The following is a 16,343-nucleotide window of genomic DNA, read 5'->3' on the forward strand; positions in this document are numbered from 1 at the left end:
TCACAGTGAGGCTTCCTGATGCTGAAGTTGGACTGTGCTGTCCTAGAAGCACCATGTACCTCAAGGTGACTCCATGGTGGCAGAACAGACAGGCCAACCTAGCATCCTGCCCCAGCCATCTGAAGCACAAGCAAGCGTGGTCTTTCTTCAGGATGAGTGGTCTGCCCCTCACCAAGGAGCTCCTGGCCTCTCCCTGGACTGACCCCTTGTATTTGCAGTGACTTCTCCCACCTGGCATTTCCCTCCCCAGAGATGGGCTTTGTGGGTGGGGAGCTGCTGCTTGCATGGGTCAGTGAGTCTGGGAAGACCAGGTGCCTCCAGATCTGCAGAGAACAGTGCATTCAGGCTCTGGCTGCACCCCCTGCACCAGTGTGACCAGGCACTTCTGCAGGGGGTGGGGACAGTTTCGGTATTGTTTGTTTGGGAGAAAAGGCTCCTATCTCTGCAGAGGCCAAGAGGGTGACAGGTGTTCTTGTTCCCATCACAGGTATCTCTTCCTGGAGAGCCAGGAAGAAAGTAATGATGAATTCGCTCCAGCTTTCCTTTCTTTGGCTGCTTTAGCAAAGATGCCTTATATTTCCCTTTTGTTCTGCTTGAGGAAATCCTATCGGGAGGGACGATTCATCAGGACGAAGAGGTCTGGTCCTGTTTCCCCTTGGCCCCCACTGGCCTCCTTCCGGTACCCGGGTCCTCAGCTCCCGGGCAGTGGCTACAAGGTACCCTTTGTTCCAGGAGCGGGGTGGGGAGGGGGAGTTGGCTACAAAAAATTTCCTCCACTCACCAGGCCTGCCCTTGAACCTGGCATCTCTCCCAGGACCACACTTCCCCCACTCAAGCAGGCTTTTGAATTAATGAAATTGTAGTCCTTTGACCTGACTTGACAGCTCTCCTCTCCCAAACTCAAGTTACATTCACCACTCACTGTGTCTAGATGGTTCCAACATTCTTATAAATCATCCCCTCTCAAACCCCCAGGAGATAATTCACACTGTTGTTTTCTTAGACTATGACCTTGGGCCCTAGAAGACAGTGGTAATACATCTGCATTTACTGAGTTGAGCCTGGGCCACGCACTGCATCGGGCATTTTATATTCATTTTCTTTAGTAGTCACAGCAACCCTAAACGTACACAAGAAGAGCTCTATTTTTCTGATGAGGTCAAAGTTTTGCACAAAGTCACTCAGCTAGAATGTGGCAGAATCTGGATTTGAAGCCACAGTTGCCTGAGGGTGAAGTGTCAGGGTGTGTGGAGTCCCTCTTAGGGACAGTCAGCCAGAGCTGCATGTTGACAACCCCACGATTCCTGGTGGCAGCCTCTAAGATGTCACACTGACACACGAAGCAGGCATCGAAGAAATCCATTTGGTGTGTATTCCTTCTTCTCGGCTGGCGTAAAACCAGCCTGGTAGCAGGATGGTCACATGAGTGCAGCCTTGACACAATGCTTTTTCACCCTAAAACTCTTCTGCTCCTTAAGCTAAAACAGGCCTTACCACTGACTCTACGCTGACTCAAATATCGTGATTCGCACAGTGCTCAGCATCAGAAATAGAATTGAAATCTTTCAGTGGTACCCTACCTCCCCAGGACTTTCCCTCTGGAAAGTGGGAAGTGAAGTTCCTGTCCAGTGCCCCGCCTCCAATTGGAGTCCATAGTTATTACTATTTTCATTTGAGTCTTAAGAGTCAAGGTTAGTACTTATGCAAATACACATGCACAAAAAGAAGACCAGGAATGCCCACTGTACTGCAGTGGGTTAAGGATCTGGTGTTGTCTCTGCCGTGGCATGGGTTCAATCCCTGGCCCAGTGCATTGGGTTAAGGAGACTCTGTTTCAGTAGTGGTGTAGGTCGCAGTTGCAGCTTGGATTCAATCCCTATTCTGGGAATTTCCATAGGCTGCTAGTGCAGCCAAAAGAAAAGAAAAGAAAACTAATTCCAAGTGTGATCTATATATTCCGGATCTATTTATGACTTTTGAATGATACCATGAGAATCAATGACAAATGACCTGGTTTCTTCTCCAACATAGCAGCGTGTAAAGAAAATGGAAGGAAGTGGAGGAGGGTAGGATGTAGAGATTAAAAGAGACTTCAGAGACATCTCAGCCAATCTCAAGGTATGGCTCTTGTTTTAAACCTCACTTCAATGGAATGAAATATTAAAAAATGATAAGGGGATTGGGGAAACGTAAATGCCAGCTGGATGTATGATGATGTTAAGGATTTATATTAATTTTTCAAAGATGCAATGATAATGTTTTTATTTATACAGTCTTTGAGAGATATATATGTGTATACGTATATATACACTTGCAATAATATGATGCCTGCTATTTACTTCAAACTGATGTGGGTGAAGGCAGAAATCACTGGGTGTATAGATGAAATGTGGATAATTGTTGAAGTCAGGTAATGGACACATTGGGTTATTGGACCTTATCCTTAATTTTGTACGTGTTTGTATAATAACAAATTAAAAAAAAAAAGGAAAGAATACAGGGAGTTCCTGTTGTGGTGCATTGGAAATGATTCCAACTAGTATCCATGAGCATGCGGTTTGATCCCTGGCCTTGCTCAGTGGGTCTGGGATCCAGATTTGCTGTGAGCTGTGGTGTGGGTCACAGATGAGGCTTGGATCCCACATTGCTGTGGCTGTGGTATAGGCCTCCAGCTGTAGCTCTGATTCAACCGCCAGTCTGAGAACTTTCATATGCCACAGGTGTGGCCCTTTAAAAAACAAACAAAAAAAGGCAATTCTCTCCATGTTCCACTCCTGAGAGGTGGCCTGAAAAGAAGGGGGATAACTTGGCCTCTGGATTCAGGCAGGGGGATTGGGCTTGCCCTGGCAGTGCCCAGCCGCTGTGCTGGACAGAGCTGGTGGGGAGAAAGAACTAGTACATGTGATGGGCAAGGAAGAGAGTAATGGAAAGGAATCTCCAGCAGGATGGCAATCTACGAGCGACATTTTCGCAGAGAATCAATACTTATTAACCATAATTCATGTGTTTTTAGAACTAGGGTGGATAACAAAGTTCACAAACCTTCTTCTGAAGGAATTTAGGCAAAATCATTAGAGGCTGATGTAGAAACCCACAGATGAAAAAGGTGAAAATGCAAGAAAGTGGTAAACTGATCATGAGTAAGACACAGACCCCTAAGGCAGCTGGACTTGGTTCCCTGGCTTTGTGCTGCCCCCAACTTTCCAGCTGACCTGTGATCGGGACATGGTGTGGACTGCCCGCCCAGCCAGCACTCTAGCAAGGCCCGCTCTTCATGAAATGGGCTTGAGAACTGAGATTGCTTAGGAAGCTCAGCCAAGCCGGGCCACCTTGCAAGACCCATGGTCAAGAAAACCGGAAAAGCTGGGACCTGCTCAGAGGGGGCAGACAGTGTGCCCTAGGGGTCAAGTGTCCTGGAGGCCCTGCTCGCCCTGCCCTTTCGTCTCTCTGCCTCTGGCCCTTGTGGTCACCTGGCCACCTTGGTGGTCCTCAGACTCTCCCTGACCTCGGGGTTCAGGGCAGAGGGTAAGATCCCCACAGGTGAGAGGACCCTTCTCCTCAGACCGTCCAGGTGGGGACAAGGACTGAGGACTAGACCTCCCTTGGTCTGCTGGGCTGGTGTCATGCACTTAGGGCCAGATTTACTTCCGGTTGGGTTGAATGCTTGGGCAAATCCTTTGTTTCCTTCATTTGTAAAATGGTGGGGGGTGGCCAGGGAGAATAATCTGGCAACGTTTTGTTTCTGTAGATGTAAAGCTAAAATGAGATACTCTCTGTAAAACAGGCAGCCAGCGAGTAGTGGCTCTTGTCATTACTAGAGAAGTTGTCTCCAGGGAAATTCAGAGATTCATGTAGCTTGCTGGAGGCCCCTCCACATTGCTGCTATTTGGGATTTAAGAGGCAATGACGGGAAGTCCATAGATACACAATGGAATACTACTCCGCCATAAAAAAGAATGACATAATGCCATTTGCAGCAACATGGATGGAACCAGAGACTCTCATACTGAGTGAAATAAGTCAGGAAGATAAAGACAAATACCATATGATATCACTGATATCTGGTATCTAATATGCAGCACAAATGAACCTTTCCACAGAAAAGAAAATCATGGACTTGGAAAACAGAATTGTGGTTCCCTGGGGGAGGGGAGAGGGAGGGAGTGAGAGGGTTTGGGAGCTAGGGGTTAACGGATGCAAACAATTGCTCTTGGAATGGATTTACAATGAGATCCTGCTGTGTAGCACTGAGAACTATGTCTAGATACTTATATCCAGCATGACAATGGGAGAAAAAATTATGTATGCATGTATGTGTAACTGGGTCCCTATGCTGTACAGTGGAAAAAAGAACAATTAAAAAAAAAAAGAGGCAATGACATGTATGGAAGAGAAATGGGGTCAGGGCCAGTCACAGAGCAAGCATAGACCCCTGTTCCTCCTCTAGCCGATCTCCAGTTCTTGGATGAGATTTCCGGAGCTTCAGGTTTTCTTCTTGCTCCAAAATCAGTTCTTATTTTCCTCTGTGCTTTCTGAACAGCAGCAACAACAAAAGTTCCTCTGTAACCAGCTTTTCATCCCCATTAATGTTATAAAGAGAGACAGTTACGCCCACTTGGGAGCATGGATGTAATGTTTATTGAGAAAATACTGGTGAAAGTTCTTGGAACGCACTTGGTGAATTGCAAATTTCTTTCAAAGAAAGTAAATTGAGAGAAACAAATAAATTGCTCCCTGTCCTGAAGTGTTAGTTTCGACCATAGCAAAATAGTTTTTTTTAAAACAGTAAATAAAAAGTTAATTAAACAGAGAACAGTTTTCATGTAGAAAAGTCATCCCTCCTTCATTCATCTGCTGTTGGCCCCCTCTGCCAGCAAGGAGGTTGACACTCCCCATCTTGAGCTCCTTGTAGTCGTCATATGTGGGTTAGGGTCAGCCCTCCGTCTGTGGCTTTGTCACCTGCTCCAGCAGAGCTTAATAAGGAGCCAGAGATCAGAGACAGAGTGTAACCGGTGCCTTGCTGGCAGAGCCAGGGCCAGAGGCTGAGCTCTCCTTGGGGCTGGGACATGCCTTGGGCCTGGCTGTCCCCTCTCTGAACCCCTGTCTCTCTGCCACGGCTTTACCAGAAAGTTAATGGGCTGTCAGATCTCGGTATGAAACCACTTCAAATAAAGGCTGTTATGATCCAACCAAATGTGGCTCAGAGGAAGGCAGCTGACAGTGGGGACAGGCGAACCCAGAAGCTGTCTGGAATGGGAACCTCACAGAGAGCCTCCCCCTCCCAGGGTTCCATCTGAGGGGCAACAGTGTTGTCCCCATAAGGTAGTGGTGAGTGACCTTGGCCTTGGGCGGGCTGTGTGGGAGTCTGTAACACAGCTTATCCTGGCTAAGTGCCAATGTGACCTGGAGGTGGCCCAGCCCAGGCAGCAGACACAGGACTGAAACAGCCGCACCGCCCCTGATCCCCAACGATGGACGATGGGTGGGTTCACCCTCCCCCTGTCCCTGCGTCAGCACCCTGCCATCTACTACAGCCAGCTCTCCACCGCTGTGACACTAGAAAATTCCTGCTGAGGAATTTCTACCAAGTTCTTAAGGTTTGAGAGAATTTGATTTGTTGCCTTCTCAGAGGTGCATGAATTACAAAAGTTTTCATTTTTTGCATAATTATACAGCATAACATTTTTTTTTCAGAGAAAATAATCCATCCAGCTATTTTTATTTTTTCAGTTTATTTTATTATTTTTTTCTTTTTAGGGCTGCATCTGCCACATATGGAAGTTCTCAGGCTATGAGTTGAATCGCAGCTGCGGCTGCCGGCCTACACTACAGCCACAGCTATGCCAGATCTGAGCCACATCTGTGACCTACACCACAGCCCACAGCAGATCCTTAACCCACTGAATGAGGCAAGGGATCAAACCTGCATCCTCATGGATACCAGACAGGTTCTTATCCCACTGAGCCACAACGGGAACTCCTCAGTGATATTTTTAATGAACAGAAAAAAATTTGATTTGGACCAGGAGGGTTACAACTGTAGTAGAATTGTTGAAAACGAAAAAAAGTTTGAATTCTATCTGCAAAATTAAATAAATATGACTGTTTTATTTTTTATTTTTTTAAATCATTCTTTTTTTCATTTTTTTATTACTCAAATGAATTTATCACATCTGTAGTTGTATAATGATCATAACACAATCTGATTTCACAGGATTTCCATCCCACAGCCCAAGCACATCCCCCGACCCCCCAAACTATCTCCTCCAGAGACTATAAGTTTTTCAATGTCTGTGAGTCAGCATCTGTTCTGCAAAAAAGTTCCGTCTGTCCTTTTTTCAGATTCCACATGTCAGTGAAAGCATTTGATGTTGGTGTCTCATTGTATGGCTGACTTCACTTAGCATGATAGTTTCTAGGTCCTTCCATGTTGCTAAAAATGCTGGAATTTCGTTCTTTTTTATGGCTGAGTAATATTCCATTGTGTATATGTACCACATCTTCTTGATCCACTCCTCTGTCGATGGACATTTAGGTTGTTTCCATGTCTTGGCTATTGAAAATAGTGCTGCAATGAACATCGGAGTACATGTGTCTTTGCAAGTCGTGGTTTTCTCTGGATAGATGCCCAGGAGTGGGATTGCTGGATCAAGTGGTAATTCTATGTTTCATTTTCTGAGGAATCTCCATACTGTTTTCAACAGTGGTTGCACCAATTTACAATCCCACCAACAGTGTACTAGGGTTCCTTTTTCTCCATACCCTCTCCAGCACTTATTGTTTGTAGACTTTTTGATGATGGCCATTCTGGTACCTCAGAGTGGTTTTGATTTGCATCTCTCTAATAATGAGTGATGTTGAACATCTTTTCATGTGTTTCTCGGCCATCTCTATGTCTTCTTTGGAGAACTGTCTGTTTAGATCTTCTGCCCATTTTTTGATAGGGTTGTTTGTTTTTTTGGTATGGAGCTGCAGAAGGTGTTTGTAAATTTTGGAGATTAATCCCTTGTCAGTTAATTCACTTGCAGAGATTTTTTTCCCATTCTGTGGGTTATCTTTTCATTTTGTTTAGGGTTTCCTTTTCTGTGCAGAAACTTTTAAGTTTAATTAGGTCCCATTTGTTTATTTTTCTTTTTATTGTCAATACTCTAAGAGGTGGATCTGAGAAGATGTTGCTGTCGTTTATGTCAGAGAGTGTTTGGCCTGTGTTTTCCTCTAAGAGTTTAATAGTGTCTGGTCTTATATCTAGGTCTTTAATCCATTTGGAGTTTATTTTTGTGTATGGTGTTAGGGAGTGTTCTAATTTCATTCTTTAATATGACTGTTTTAAAACTTTGCTTAACCATTTTGCAGAGATGGGTACTGAGATATCTAAGACTTTTTTTTTTATCTTTTAGGGCCACACCCATGTCATATGGAGGTTCCCAGACTAGGGGTCAAATCAGAGCTACAGCTGCCAGCCTACACCACAGACACAGCAATGCCAGATTCGAGCTGCATCTTTGACATACACCACAGCTCATGGCAACGCCGGATCCCCAACCCACTGAGCAATGTCAGGGATCAAACCTGCATACTCATGGATCCTAGTCAGATTCATTTCCTCTGAGCCACTCTAGGAACTCCAGATTTTGTTTTTGAAATGAAATTGACATAAAAAATATCTGAAAGATATATCAGGAAAATATTTTTGCAAGAAATGGAAAAACATCCTGTGATTTCTTTCGGGTTGTATAGTTACTAATTAATGATTTGAAATAACCATGTAGAGCTCTTTTTGGTTAGTGACTTGACTTTGGAATAAGAATATTCTACTATTTCTCTCTGGAGCATCTATATGAGGGTTAGCAAACTGCAGGCCAAATCCAGCTCATCTTCTGGTTCTGTATGGCCTATTAGCTGAGAGTAGTTTCTCCATTTTTAAGTGATCAAAAAGAAATGAAAAGAAGAATATTTTGTGCCATGAGAAAATCACATGAAATAAAAATTTCTGTGTCCATAAATTAAGTGGCATTGGAATATACCAGGCCACTTGTTCACACATGCTCTGTGGCTGCTCCTGAGAGAGAGGGCAGAGGAAAGCAGCTGTAGTCTGGACAACAAGGCCTGTAAAGCCTGAAATATTTACTACTTGGCTCTTTACAGAAACATCTTGCCCACCCTGATCTGGATGACTTGGATAAAAGAGCATCCTGTGGTTGCAAAGTGAATTATTTAAAAACCATTCTGAGAGAGCCAGACCTTTCTCAACATTCTGCAAAGAAAAATAATATTAGCAATAAATCAGTTGTATAGCAGTTATTAGTATTTTAATTTTTTATTAAATAAAATAAACCTTGGGAGAGTTGTTGATTGTATCTGTAGTGAATAAATGTATAAACTTGAAGTAGCACATGTATATATACAAAAAAACCCACCAGTATGTGGTTTTATATTTGGGGCTTTGGCATGAGATTTTATTTACAAATCGAGTCCATCCCTGAGAAATGTGAGATTCTCTAGGACATAAGTAAGAGTTAAAAAGCAGGGACTCCTAGGCACGGAAGTCCTCACAGCTGATTTCAAATGTCACCTCCTTCAGGTGGCCACTGATCTTCTTGGCTCCCATGTCCCCTTCTGCTCTGGGAATGCAGTGGTGGTCTTGGGCTTCTCAGGTATTCTTAGAAAACTTTCCTCTGAGTCTTCTCACGGAGGGTTTAAACTCCTGAGGACAAGTGAAATGCCTACCCCTTGTTTCTTAACTGAGTTATGCCCTTTGAGAGACTATTTATATATTTATTGCCTTTTTTGTCTTTTTAGGGCTGCACCTGTGGCCTATGGAGGTTCCCAGGCCAGGGGGCCAATCGGAGCTGTAGCTGCCACCCATAGTCATTGCAACTCGGGATCCGAGCTGGGTCTGTGACCTACACCACAGCTCAAGGCAACGCTGGATCCTTAACTGCTGAGCGAGGCCAGGGATCGAACCCTCAACCTCTCATGGTTCCTAGTCGGATTCGTTTCCACTGCACCACGATGGGAACTCCAAGAGAGACTGACAATTTAGACAAGTTTTTACATTTCTCTAATTTTTGAGTTAGGCCGTGGAGAGAGCATAAAAACTGAAGTTAGTTTTATGTCATTACATTGACCAGGGATTTACAGTCAAGAAGCATTTTTGTGTAAATCATCTCAATTGAGTTAGGAAGGACTGGTCAGATTCTGCAGGTGAGAACAGCAGCTTGGCCAATGTTCCAGTCACTAGTACATGCCCTCTGCATTTGGGACCTGAATGCGGTGGTTCCTAGGTTGGTGTCCACTGGCCTTTCAGCTCAAGTATTGGAGTCTCAGGGAGTTCATCATGGCTCAGCAGAAATGAATCTGACTAGCATCCATGAGGATGCAGGTTCAATCCCTGGCCTTACTCAGTGGGTTAAGGTCAGTGGCCTCACTCAACATTGCTGTGAGCTGTGGTGTAGTTCTCAGACTAGGCTCGGATCTGGGCTTGCTGTGGCTGTGGTGTAGGCCAGTGACTACAGCTCTGATTTGACCCCTAGCCTGGGAAACTCCGTATGCCATGGGTACATCCCTAAAAAGACAAAAAAAAAAAAAAAAAAAAAAAAAAGGGAATTGGAATCTTTGAGTTCCTGTGGTGGTATAACAGTTACAAACCTGACTAATATCTGTGAGGAGGTGGGTTTGATCCCTGGCCTCAATCAGTGGGTTAAGGATCCGGCATTGCCATGAGCTGTGGTGTAGATCACAGACGTGGTTCAGACCTGGTGTTGCTGTGACTGTGGCATAGGCTGGCAGCTAACTGTATTTCCAATCCAACCCCTAGACTAGGAACTTCCATATGCCTTTGGTGTGGCCCTTAAAAAAAAAAGAAAAAAAAAAAAAAGAAAAATTGTGGTCTCAAGCAAAACAGGCTGGCAGGGTCAGGGTAGGAAAACAGGCTCTAATGGCTGCAATGTTGGTTGAGGGAAGGTGACAGGAGTCTGTGACAAGGAACACTCTGGGTGTCCAAGGGCGTCATGATTATGTCCTCATTCAGTCCCGAGACAGTCCTGTGGCATATACTCTAAATCCCCCACCACCACAGATATGGAAGTGGAAGCTTCTCGAATCCTGTCACCTGTCCCAGGTCACGCTGCTGGGATGCTAAAGGGTCCTGGTTTGTCAGTTGTCTGGTGTGGGTTCTGAACCCCTCCCAAGGGGCTTCCTCCTGTCCTGCCACATCCACTTCCAACTACAGGGTAGACTCCGGCTCCTATGAACCCGGGGTAAGAGCCAGGGTCCTCCCGGGGCAGCTGACAGGGGTGACAAGGACAAGGAGGTCCCTGAAAAGAGGAGATGGGACATCTTTCACTTGAAGCTCCGTGAGGTGGAGAGAACATGCTGCCTGAGTACCAGTGCCAGGAAGATGGCACCCAGCCTGGTGCCAAGGAGGCCAGAGGAGCTGCCAACCTGGAGGTGGGGGCTGCCAGTGTCCTGCTTTGGGGATACCCAGCCCCACCATCTCCTGCCCCCAGAGCTCTTTGGAAGAAGGCTTGAAACCTGCCCTGGTTTTCCTGTCCCTGCTTCCAAACTCTCGAAAGAAAAGAGCTGCTCCTTTTCTTTCCCAAGCCCATCCTCAACCCCACCTTAATCAAGAAAGAGGACATGGCTTGTCTGCTTTAATGGGATGGCATGAGTTTTGAAGGGTCCATGCTTTCAGCTGACAGACCGGGCGAGTACCATTGGCTCCTCCTCTGCTGTGTGATCTCGAGCCAGATAGACGCCTCCTGTAATTCTCTCGGTTTCCCCATCTACAACATGGAATAAAAATACGCACCTGGCAGGCTTGTGCAAGGATGAATGGAGGTAACATGTATGAAAAAGCTGGTCAAGTGGACATGTGGGAAGCATGGAGCCCTTGTCAGTCACACACACTCTCAGGATGACCCTGTATACTCCTCTGTCTTATGTACTGTGATGCCTGGGGACAGATGGGAGAGGAAAATATGGATGAATGGCCAGTGCAGGGGACTGGGGGGGTTGCTCTCAGGATGCCCTGTCAGAAGGTCAGAAGGGGCTGTGTGAAGCAGAAACAGACAGAGGGGACATGAAAACACACTGGCTTCTGCTTTTGAGTTTTAGGGACCTGTTCACAGTGTCTTGATTCCCTTTGGCATGGAGCAGATAAGTGCCCCTGCAGACCCCCACCCCTCCCTGTTCACCTCCTGTCACCTCCCTGCTCCCTCCTGGGCCGGGCACAGGGGCTCTGGGTGCTCTCAGGGAGTTGAGTGAGAGCGCGGAAGAGTTGTCTGTTCACACAGTGTTTTCCTTTGTCTGGAAAGTGCACGGCTGTGGAAAGAGAAGGCTTATAGTCTGTCTGGGGGATAAGAAGGGGTGAGAGTAAAGGCCCTCCCCCTCTCATTGGCTTCCTTACCTCTGGCCACAGTGAAACTGTGAGAGCCGAAGATCTCTGGGCTGAGAGATGCTCTGCCCTCAGTGCAAAACTCAGGGCCAGAACTTGGGAAGAAAAAATGCACGTTACTCTGACAGTATCACAGCCCTCTACACACTTCTATGACACTGCTTCAGGGCCTGCGAAACCCTGATGGGGGGACGATTGCTCGTGCTCACGCCTGAGGTTCACTGAAAGCTTAGGCCCTGGTCCCCCAGCAGGTGTCCCACACTATTGTCAAGCACGGCGCCGGGAGAGAGGGTCTGTCGTCTGAAACATCTGCTGACATGTGGGTAAAGGCTGGTTCGAGGGAGAGTACATCCATTGGCTGAGAAGTGAGACTCACTTCCTGTGTAGCTGTGACAGACCAGGTTCCGGGCCAGACTCCTAGACACAGGTCACAGTGACCTGTGGGTCCTGTTCCCACCTGAGGCAGCTGCAGCCCTTGGGAGACCCCCGTCTGACATGCTGTTGCCATGTAGCCCTTGTTGGAGGTGAGACAAGCCCTCTCATCCCCCCCAATCTTGATGTTTGTCATGATTAATGACGGCTGCAGGCAGGGCATAGACTCCAGAGTGTGGCCTGGACCTGGGGGCTGCAGGGGGTCCATACAAACTTGCTGAATGAGACTCCACTGCCTGACGTGTTGATTACACACTGGTGCCAGGCCCTACCAAGCCCCGTCAAAAACCAACAGACAATAAGCTGAGACGAATGGTCTGGCCGGGGAGTGACACTGTCTCCATGGGGCTGTCTCTTTCCCAGCTGTGCTGTTGTCTCAGAAGCTGCAGGACAGAGCCAGTGGCCTCCGACAGGCAGCAGGGCACCAGGGCTGGGGGCTTCTCCCCTCCCCCTCCTGCCCCGATGCAGCTGGGACAAAAGGGAGCTAGGTCGGATTATTGGCTCCTGTTTCACACTGTTTCCACACTGGCCTCTGGGGGCCTGGGCTAAGGTTTCAGAGTCAACAGATGTGTTTCTAATTATTTATTAGAATTCTCTCCACAAAAACCAATTCTTGTGATGAGACGCTCCAAACTTTCCCAGGCTGGCATGGGTGAATCAGACATGCAGGGTGAGGGCAGGAAGGGAGCCTAGCCCCCACCTCCATTATAATTCAGGCTTTGCCTGGATGCTGGTGTGTTTTTGTGTATAACATGTAGAGAGGCACAGGTTTAAGCACAGAGCCAGGAGAAGTGTACCGGCTGCCGAAATGGCCTCAGTGGTGACAGTCATGGGCTGAATTGTGTTTCCCCCACACTCATGTCCTAATCCCCAGCACCTGAGAAAGGATAGTGTAGGGAGATGATGCTTTTAAGGAGGTGACTGGGGTTAAACGAGATCATTAGGGTGGGCCCTGATCTGATATCTCCTAAGAAGAGAAAATAAAGATAAAGACACACACACTGAGTGAGGACAGTGTGAGGATGCAGGGGGAAGATGGCCGTGGGCGGACAAGACCAGGAGGGAGGCCCCAGGAAACTCATGCCTGCTGACCCCTTGCTCTTGGACGTCCAGCCTCCAGACCGTGAGACAATATGTTTCTGTGCCGAGTTGCCCATTCTGGAGTCCTTCGTCCTGACAGCCCCAGCAGATGAAGACGGAGACCACAGCGGTGCTGGGAAAGCTGTCCTTTGTACTGGGGATGATGCATCAAGCTCACCGCACCCTCCTGGCCAGTGGCCCACATGGTCCTCACCCAGGGGTCAGATCAAGAAGTGTCCTCACACAGCCTCTCACCTACACCTGGGGATGGGTGTGTTTAGACTTCAGAATTCCTCCCATCTTAGAAAGAACACACACGTGTGTGCCATGTGTTACCTGACACACCCAGTGTGTCTGAGGCTGCACCTTAAACACACGAACAAAACATGCTTCTGTCGACTGATATCTCAATATGGACTAAGAGAGATAAATAAAAAATAGATCTAACCTCCTGTTTGTTGATGTCAGATTTTGTCACCCAAGGAGTTTGTGCTAAATGGATAAATACTTGTTTCGTTTGAGGGATTTCAGAAATATGCACAGGATGTTATAGGCCCATCTGGGACCCCTGCCCCCTCCTGATGTTGAATCTCACGGAAGAAGAAATCAAGATGTGGGATCCTCTGGCTTATAGAGACCAGCTGGGCTCTTCTGCCTCCTTGTCAAGGTCTGTTTCTTTCCAGATGGTCTACGGGGCCACTGTCTGGTGTGCAGTCCACCCTCCCCGCAGGCTGTTGCTGGCCCTACAAGCCCATGGCCTACCCTTCATCCATGCTCTGCCCCCACCCCACCCCACCCCCCCGCCACCATGAGCCGCTCACAGCTGTCAGCAGACATTTCCGAGGCTTACCTCTCTGACCTTCTCCACCCCCATAACTTCAGAGGTGGAAAGGACCTTCAAGATTCAAGGTGTGCTGTTTCAGGTGAAGCTGCTTCACTTTCTCCCCTAACCAAGCAGAGGGAACTGAGAGCCCACCCTGAGCCCTGGGGTCCCCAGTGCCATTGGATAACCCAGTACTACGATGAAGAAAAACCAGTGCTGTGTGGTCACAGCAGTAGCTGATGTTTAAGAGATGGCAATGTGTTATTACTCATTGCACAGAGTCAGGACCTGGGGCCCAAAGAAGGCAAGGCCAAAAAAACCCCCAAAAACAAACCAAAAAAAAAAAAAAAAAACCCAAGTGAAGAGACTGTTATTTCCACACCAGCAGTAGGATTGCACTTGTGTGTCATGCAAATACGTGTTCCTGGCACATCACGCCGCTTGCCCATATGTTAAACGAAAGAGCAAGACAGACTGTTGAACATGCTGCCTGGTTGTTTCTGGATGATGAGGCTTATGTTCTGAAAGTCCTAGAGGCACGGTTTGCACAGCATGAGCCACAAATTCTCCTGCCCACCCCATCCCCCAAATATTCCTAACAGTGCAGTGACTCCCTAGTTAACCAAACATAAAGAAATCCCAAAATACGTTACGTAGGAGAGACTTTTATTTCTCTGCTCTAGAAACTGCCAAATGGAGCTTGTTCAAACTTTTCAACTTAAAAAAATTGCCTCTGGACTAAAATCCAAAACATAAGAGTTCAATCCAAAAAGGAAACATTTTTTAAAGGTGGTGATCCTGTGAATGTACTGGATTGTAGTGAGAAGTGCACGAGCAGTATGTATTTCTGAGAACTTTTCACCAAAAAAAGCTTGCCTGTCTCTTTCAGCTTTCTAAAAGCCACCCCTCTCTTTTCCTTTCTTGTTTTGTTTGTTTGTTTGTTGTGTTTTGTTTTCCTTTTTAGGGCTGCACCTGTGGCATATAGAGGTTCCCAGGCTAGGGATTGAATCAGAGCTCCTGCTGCAGGCCTACAGCACAGTCACAGCAACCCAGGATCCAAGCTGCATCTGTGACCTACACCACAGCTTGGGGAAGCACCGGATCCTTACCCCACTGAGCGAGATGATGGATCTTATCTGCGTCCTCATGGATATTAGTTGGGTTCTTAACCCACTAAGCCATGATGGGAACTCCTCCTTCGCTTTCTTGATCCACTCTGCAAGTCTCCTCTGTGTGAGGGCGGCTCCAGGGACCTCAGGGGTGGCAGTGCTGGTCAGTTCCTCCCTGAGAGTGTGATTGGGACCATACTCTGTCCTATTTGTCACCCCCTCTTTCTTTTGAGCATTGCAGGTAGTCTTCTGAGTGGTGGCAGGGCTCACAGCTGCCCTCATAGAGGTGGTGTTCCTCAGGCCCCCTTGAGATGAGGAATGGCCATTCGATGTGCTTTGGGCAAAGGGAATGCAAGCGAAAGTGATGCTGAGCAACTGCTGGCTTGTATCTTTAAAAGGACAGACTTGTGCTGGTCCGCCACCCACCCCCTCTGCTTCCTGGATTGAGGACCACACCCAAGGGTCCAAAAGGGAGCTGGGTCTTCAGATGGTGACGGCAGGCGGCATGACCCATGCTCTGGCCATGTGTTTAGGAGAGCTTTGTTATCTGCAGCTCAGGTTGAGAAGCCCATGTACGATGTTACTTGTGGGCGTGAACACTCAGGAAACTGCCTCTTCCAGCTCCCCATGTGCATCTGCTCGGCTTCCTGACCCACTTCCTACTCGTCCTGGCAAAGTCTCCCTGGGGAGAAGGGCTGTGTCCTCATTGTAAAAATGCCATGGAGAAATCTTGGCAGGAATGAGTCTGGGAGTGTCCTGTGCTAGAACAGGAGCAAGAAGTCCTGGTCTTGAGCAGAGGCCAGGACGTTAAGTCAGCTTGTGTTTCACTCACGTGCTCTCGTAAACTTAGCCATCACAGCCAAGTACCCAAAAAGATTCCAGTGTTTCTTAAAGACTTGCATTTGATGCTGCACTCACTGATAAGAGTAATCTCAGCCAACGGGAGCCGTCCTGCCACAGGGATGGGGGATGGGCTTTCAGGCCCACAGCCCCACATCTGGTTCAAATTATGACATGTTGTATCTCATCGCCCTCAACCCCATCTCCCACTGGGCTGGTCTCCACAGAGCGCTGAGCAGATGTGAACCGTCTATTACTGTGGTGGGGCTGGTGGAAGAGTCTGAAATTTTCAATCATTTACTCATTCCATCATCAACAACGATTTATTGAGGGCCTACTATGTGCCAGGCACCGCTACGCTTGACAAAACTATCTCAGCCCCTGTTCTCACAGCATGCACATTTTAGGAATGGAAGACAGATAGCAAATGAGTAAACATTAAATAACATCTCAGAGAATGATATAGATGAAGTGTGCTCTGAACACATCTAGATAGGGTAAGATGAGTATGAGTGAGTTGAGGGCTACTTTGGAAAAAGTCGTCAGGGCAGGCTTCTTCAAGGAGTAGGACCAGACCATGAGCCATTTAAGGGAAGAGCAGGTACAAATGCCCTGGGGTGTGAAGGTCCTGAGGAGTTTGAGGAGCCCAGGGAAGAAATGGGGG

General features: G+C 47.3%; 1 long non-coding RNA gene across 1 annotated transcript; it reads left to right on the plus strand.

The window, feature by feature from the left end:
- Positions 1,866-13,354, plus strand: LOC106506008. The gene is made up of 2 exons (XR_002338816.1): positions 1,866-2,118; positions 12,941-13,354. It is a non-coding gene; the product is annotated as an uncharacterized LOC106506008 (long non-coding RNA).

The sequence above is a fragment of the Sus scrofa genome, chromosome 14, assembly GCF_000003025.6.
Source record: "Sus scrofa isolate TJ Tabasco breed Duroc chromosome 14, Sscrofa11.1, whole genome shotgun sequence".
Taxonomy (NCBI): domain Eukaryota; kingdom Metazoa; phylum Chordata; class Mammalia; order Artiodactyla; family Suidae; genus Sus; species Sus scrofa.